This window comes from Protomyctophum parallelum (assembly GCF_964188405.1).
Source record: "Protomyctophum parallelum genome assembly, chromosome: 23".
In the NCBI taxonomy this organism is placed as follows: Eukaryota; Metazoa; Chordata; class Actinopteri; order Myctophiformes; family Myctophidae; genus Protomyctophum; species Protomyctophum parallelum.
In genome coordinates this window covers 11709914-11717450 of record NC_139715.1, presented here as the reverse complement: position 1 = coordinate 11717450, position 7537 = coordinate 11709914, and the positions used below count along the sequence as shown (strand labels likewise).

The window sequence follows — 7537 nt, the reverse complement described above, 5'->3', positions numbered from 1 at the left end:
CACGCCAGTCAGCCACTGTTGTCCCAATCTGAGAATCCCATCGGCAACTGTTGGCCTGACTCCTCCATTGTTGAACTGTGTTCATAGTTCAGGTAAAACGTCTCCTCACTCTCCTTTACACTTGTTGTTTTCTTGTGTTACTGTCTGTCATAGCCTACAGCCCTACATGATGCACACAATGGATAAGGAGGATGGTTATTTAACACGACACTAAGACAAGTTAACTATACTATACTTACTTAACAATAACATTGTGTGGTAGGAGCTTAGCTGCTAACGCTAGTATCCTAGCAGAAACAGCAGTGAATCTATGATAACCCGCCACAGCCCACAGAGATGATAATAACTGACTGACGGCAAAACTATGTTAAGGACTGGTGTTTTCAGCTGCGGTAAGTGTGTTTACATTCATGCTGCTGGATGGTTTTTAATGGAAACAAGCCCTGGGGCTTATCTGGTTTATCCTTTAGCGTTCCCCCTTTTTTTTTTTTTTTTTGCAAACTGTTAATAAAGTAATCAATCAATCAATCAAAATTAATATTATGTAAAGGGAATTGTGATGTCTGCATCCACACTTTTGCATCACAACATTGATTCCTCCTATCTATTTGAGAGACCACATCAAACGAGGTGGATGGGATGCTGGCAAATACTGCAGCATGGTCATACTGGGGCTTTTGACACTGAACCACTCCATACTGGTTAACAAGCTAAAAGCAATTGGTTTTGATAGCACAGTGAGCTGGATGCCATCCTACCTGGAGGGGAGAGAACAGATGGTGGAGGTGAACGGAACACTGTCCCCCACACACACCTCCCAGTGAGCTGTGGTGTTCCACAAGGAAGCATACTAGGGACTTTACCGTTCCTAATATATGTAAACGGCTTGTGACTGCAACTTGTTCCAGTTCGCAGATGAGTCGGCACAGCTGGTCTCGGACAGGAACAAACTGGATGTTGAAAAGGCCCTCAGCTCTGAACTCGGTAGTGTCTGCACATGGCTCGCTGATATCAAACTATCTTTACACCTCTTCTCTTTGGATCAAAAAAAATAATCTCAGCAAGGCAGAAGTGCCTTTGAACCTTAATCGTCAAGCCATGTAAAAGTCCTTATTCTATTCCTTCATTCCAGACCATGCAGTCTGTGGAGTCCACCAGCCTGCAGGTGAAGATGAGTTCTCCAGCACCAGCCAGCACCGTTTCTATTAAACAGGAACCTGAATATCACCTTGAACAGGAACCTGAAGACCATATGGACACCAGTAAGTTTCATGTCCTCGCTTTCTTTATTTTCTTCTGCTCCGCATTCCGCAGAAGAAAATGTGTCTTTCTTTAAAAATTGTACATTGAGCCTTTTCCAAAGCATAGACTGCATATAAACAACACTGGAACGATAATGGCCACATAAGTTATGTGTAATAATTTTTCACACTATATGCCTTGTGGAGCCATGAGGGCAAATGGGGCAGGAGCTTGTTTCTGTACCGTGAGGCAGCTTGATATCTCATGGTGCGTTTTAACAGCGGGCGACATCCTGCTGTATTTTCCCCCAGAGTTGGTGTCGAAGTTAAATAACGGGCCAAGGCTATGTAAATGCACCATTTATATGGTAACAGTTATTTATTAAAGCGCAAATAACATGCATTTTAAAACTGCTTTTAATATTTAATAATCATATTGTCTATGTCCCTCAAAGTTATTTCTAATGGTTTGAGCCTCAATCACCACTCTGATATAACCAGGCCTTGTCAATTCTTTCTGGACTTTGAAAGCAGTTTTAGCTGCAGTACCACAATGTCCTGAGGTGGAGAGGGTGCTGATATGCAGATTATTTAATATTTGAGTCATTATAATACTCATGCTAGATAAAACCAGGCTTGTTTCCATTCTATGCCAGCTTGGAAAATCAACAATGGTGGACATTGTAAACAAAGTGGAAATGCAAATTTGCAACTGAAGACTGAAGAAAAGGAGGAATTATACAAAGTAGGGTGACATTGATGACATCACGATGAGGCCAAAATCAGTCGAGCTGTTTCTGAGAGCAATTTCCATTAAAACACCCATATGACATGAAGGCCTGATTGTTCAAAATTGGTTATTTGTGGGGATAGAAAACACACATGGGAGCTCCTAAAACACAAAAGAAATTGAAAAAGTTGAATTTTATGTTATAGGTCCTTTAAAAGAAAAAGGTAAGCTTCATGGTAACATCCAGAGTTCTGAATAATAACAGCAAACTCTTATGGTAAGGGGAGGCTGATCTGGCACTAGTATGTGGTGCAGCAGCTGTTTATTGATAAAGATGTGTTGCTGTGGCTTTATATTATTATAAGCTGTCCTGTTTTCAGCTGTTTACTGGTGTACTGGTGTGTTTATGGTTTGAGATTGTGTGCTGTTGGCTGTTATGTGATTGTGCTACATCGATCCAGACTGAAAATCTGTCTGTTAACGCATGCTACACAGAAAAAAAAGGGATTTGGCTTTCGCAAAAACAAAAAAAAAACATTGATCATGCTGTAACAGTTGCAGCATGTTTTTTTTTTTGCAAAAGCCAAATCTTGAAGAGAGAAATTGGGCCTGAGACACACCTAAATCACTTGAAGCTTGCACATGTACTGTATATTGGTTCACAACAAAGATACTTCAGTTCTTACCACTTCTGGTCCCTTTGTTTTACATTCAACCATCATCTACGACTACAACCCCTGCATGTCAAATCAAAGTTCTATTCCTTCATTCCAGACCAGTCTGTGGAATCCAGTCAGGTGAAGAGGAGTTCTCCAGCCAGCACCGTTTCTATTAAACTGGAACCTGAATATCACCTTAAACAGGAACCTGAAGACCATATGGACAGCAGTAAGTTTCATGTCCTAGCTTTCTTTATTTTCTTCTACTCCGCAGCGATATCACCTTATGAACTGTATATGATTATTATCTCAGTATATGATGATCATGATACAAAAGAAGAACAATGCAACATCATGATACAAAAGAAGAACAATGCAACAGACACTTTGTGTTATAGTGTCATAAAAAATATATATATCTTTCCAATATGATTGTATTTTATTTTGGTCCCTGCTCATCTCCACGTATTTTCACCCTCAGTTTAACACTGAACCTTCGAGTTAAACTATGGTACCTCTGTCTACAACAAAGATTTATTTTTGAGAGTCCCACACCGGAAATAGCAGACCTACAAGCTACAAGAGTCGCGTCCGCGGCACATATGTGAGCTTGTAGATCTTCTATTTTCGGTCCAGAACGCCGTCATTCAATACAATATACATTAGGCTGAGGAAAGCACAAACAATAGCCCTGATGTATCAACGGATCGGGGCATTTATCCGGAGGAGGCATTTAATAAGTTAATGCTGTCAGACCCCTGGCGGGTATTAGCTAGTGTGCGGGTATTTGCGGTAGTGCTACTATTTAGAAATATATGGCAATTGTTGTTATTAAAGTCATTATTCTATTCCAGACCAGTCAGTGGAGTCCAGCCTGCAGGCGAAGATACATTCTCCAGCACCAGCCGTTTGTCCAGAGCGCCCTGCAGGACGGGGGAAGAGACAGAGACGATTACCCCAGCACCTCCAGGACTTTGATTTGGGTGAGTGAGTGGGTTAGTGTGGACATTGGATCCCCTCATGTGGTGGCCGTGCGTGTGTTAGTTTCACCATTTAAACAAGGAAGAGGATGTGTTTTGTTACTCTTAGGCCTCATCCCACGCTGGGCAAGACCTAAGCTGTAGAGAGGCTATCATTTGTTTTGGGTGGAAGTTGCAGGATTTTGGAGTACCGCTCAAGGAAATTACGTTGATGCTTTACAAATCAGTTTACATTCTCCGTGTATGAAACCGACACTTCCGCCGATAGCGTCTCTGCCTTAGGTTGTGACCAGGCTTTTTTTCTTCGCAGATGAGTAAGCCTGGGACCGAGGCTAGCCAGACAGACACATTTTTTTTAATGTTTACCCTACAGACAGAATCGTCACATGAAATGTATGTCTCCACTTGAGAATGCTCAGAACGCACTGAGAACGCTGTAGTGTATATGCCCAGCCTGTAGACGGTGCCACACAAGCACCCAAAAAGAGAGAAGCTGTGGAGCATGCAGATTGACCGTGTACGGCGAAACGGAAACATGCCAGAAACTGCCTAAGGGGAGGAAGAAAAAGGAGCGCCATAACTTGTGCGACATAAACAATAATGGCTTAGTAGAAAACCGACAATTGTGTGGACTGACGGCGAGGCAGAACTTCTGCTTCAGGTCACACTTGACTACAAAGTGACCCATCCCAGTCCTTTTTTCTATTCTTTCATTCCAGACCAGTCTGTGGCGTTCAGCCTGCAGGTGAAGAGGAGTTCTCCAGTGACGGTGATTAAAGATGGAGCTGAATTTGAATATGAAGTTGAAGATGACTTGGATCTCGGTAAGTTTAATGATCATTCTTTCTCTTTGTTCTGTTGTAGGTTCTATATCATCTTATCAACAATAAGGCTTAATAATAATAATGATAACTTGGATTTATATAGCGCCTTTCAAGAAACCCAAGGACGCTTAACAAGACAAAAAACAAAAAACAAAACTAGTTGCCAAAAGCCAAAGTGAACAAATGTCTTTTCAGTGCAGACTTGAAAGAGTTCAATGTGGGAGTCTGGCGGATCTCCAAGGGGAGAGAGTTCCAGAGGGCAGGGGCTGCCACGTAGAAGGCTCTATCGCCGAGAGTCTGCCGTTTTGCGTGACGGATGGTGAGGAGTTCCATGTCTGAAGACCTCAGGTTCCGCTCAGGGGTGTAGTCCTTGAGGAGGTCAGTCAAGTACTGTGGGGCAAGGGCATGGAGGGATTTGTAGGTGAGGAGGAGCAGTTTGTAGTGAATGCGGAACTTAACCGGGAGCCAGTGGAGGTGTTTGAGGGTGGGGGTGATGTGCTGCCAGCGTTTTGTGCGGGTGAGCACTCTGGCAGCGGAGTTTTGCACGTACTGCAATCTGTCAAGGGACTTCTTGGGGAGGCCGAACAGAACACCGTTGCAGTAATCCAGCCGGGAGGAGATGAATACATGGATTAGGGTCTCTGCAACAGAGTCCGGGAGTGAGGGGCGGAGTCTGGAAATGTTTTTGAGGTGGAAGAAGGCAGATTTAGTGACAGATTTGATGTGGGATTGAAAGGAGAGGGTAGAGTCCAGGATGACACCCAGGTTGCGTACTTCAGGGGATGGAGAGATGGAACAGCCATCCACCTGGAGAAGAAAATGTCCAATCTTCTCAAGCTGAGCCTTGGGACCCATCACCATGAGCTCGGTTTTGCAAACCTCACACCGTAGTATGCGAATTCGGGGGCGGGCGCCATTTGAAGGACGGGTATAGCAGATCAACAACAGTGCATCAGCACTCCCAACAATGAATTTCATCAATGTTCAAATCCAGCTTCATAATCTAGCCTACTTGGAAAAGGTGGACGGTGGACAGATTCATAAGGACAAATTGTGTTTAAGTAATGGCGCTGGTTCATATATATTGATCTGCTGCCTCCCAGGCAGAGGAGGCAGCAGATCAATCAGCGGAAGAGAACGATATTATGGCAACTGCTCGGTTGAGCCCACTTTCTGTGCAAGCTGTGAGAAGTGAGCGCACTACACTGTCTCTCTGCATTCTATGATCATATAGTTTACTGAGACACTACACTATGCACATTGTAAAAGCTTGTAAGGAACAAAAAGTCCTGTGTGAACTGTTTTTTTTATTATTTGTCAGTGGTCCCCATCGAGTAGACACGCAGATGCACGCTCAGTTCCGACACATTGTTTATTGATGATTAAGCCCTACAACAATTTTCTTTTATTGCTAAATGTTGCTTTTAGTTTTTAAAGAGCATACACAAATGTCTACCAACGTTAATTCTGTGTACGTGCATATTCCATTTTGGGTCAATTTTCTTTGAAAACTATTCGTTACTGACATCCCTATGTGGAACGGTGGATGGATCTCACTATATATTACATCCATCGAAAAGTAGCTAATACACACCCACACAAGTGCCTCCCGATAAATCACCGCCACTTAAAAAGCGACTGAGGTTCCGAAACACTAAAGCTAAAATACTGTGAACTATAGGTATTTCCTCTCACCAAACATCCATTATTGTGGCTAACTGGTGGATTAAACAGACTAGGCCTCGATCAACTTAAATAATGATGCTTAAGAAATTATAACATTCATGTTTCTTCAAATCATGTTATGTTATAGTTTTCATGAAACATTTCTTTGTTTTACCTCAATCTCTATCACAGATGTCTCAACTGCCCAACTACCAATGAAGAAACCTACCTTCTGTGACCAGTGTGGGAAAACATTCACAACACCCCAGAGTCTCGACGTACACCAGAGGACTCATACAGGAGAGAAACCTTACCCCTGTAACCAGTGTGGGAAAAGGTTCAGCGTAAAGTATTATCTGACAACTCACCAGCGAACTCAGACAGGAGAGAAACCCTACCATTGTGACCAATGTGGGAAAAGTTTCACTATAAGCACAACGCTCAGAAGAGAGAGAATTCATGCAGTAGAGAAACCCCACCAGTGTGACCAGTGTAGTAAAAGGTATCGCAGAAGAGCTGAACTGAAACGTCACTATCAAATTCATACAGGAGAGACAAACTTCCACTGTAAGTGTGGGGATAAGTTCAGGACGAGAAATCTTCTTAAACGTCATGCGAAATTCAGGTGCTATGACCTCCCGGTAGGGCTCCTCACTGACAAGCGTACAACAGCAGTAGCAAAACCGAAATGTGCATGGTTATAAAATTAATGGAAATATTTTCTGGAACGTTATTGGAATTAATATATTTTTCTTTCTGTTTTTCCTTTAGATTTTGTTCATTTTGTATAAATCTGTTCTTTTTTTGTTGCGTGATGCTCTCCTGAGTATAAGTCAATCACGTGATACACATGCAACAGCAGATAATGTTGTCCAGTGCTGTTTCCTGAATTACATTTGAGATTGGTGTCCTACATTAAATCGCTTGTTATTAGAGCGATGTCCAGGCAGGCTGGTCACATGATGATGCTTTCCCTTGACGACAGCCAATTATCACTGAACATAATTTTGCAAATGCCTTCTTGGCATCTTACAGCGGATTTATGGACATTGCAGAGGCTTTCAAATATGAACACAAGCTGTTTACATTTGTGAAAAGTTTAACTTTTCTAAATAAAGTTAAACGGCATAAAGTTCCTGTGGAGAGAGCCAAATCTCCAAGAGATTATACAGTCATCTTGCTTTCTTGAAAGCATGTCACAAATATCTGTGTATACAGTATAACTTTGCTCGAGAACTTGCCACCCAGGCCAATCTGCCAATCGGGCTTGCAAAGGACGGGTGAGGTCAAGGAGAGGTTGACCTTGAAGTTGACCCTCCAGATCCGAGTCTAACGGTCCTCACAGAACTACGTCCTTTATGACAGTGGTACAATTTATATTGTAAAATCAATGTTAATTTAACTCTCAGAGTTACAGACCCATAAGGTCTACCATTTA

General features: G+C 42.4%; 1 long non-coding RNA gene across 1 annotated transcript; it reads left to right on the top strand.

Annotated features, from left to right (window-relative positions):
* LOC310854114 lies at nt 1–7537 on the top strand. Its single transcript, XR_014568862.1, has 5 exons — nt 1–92; nt 1133–1262; nt 3485–3613; nt 4330–4434; nt 6292–7537. It is a non-coding gene; the product is annotated as an uncharacterized lncRNA (long non-coding RNA).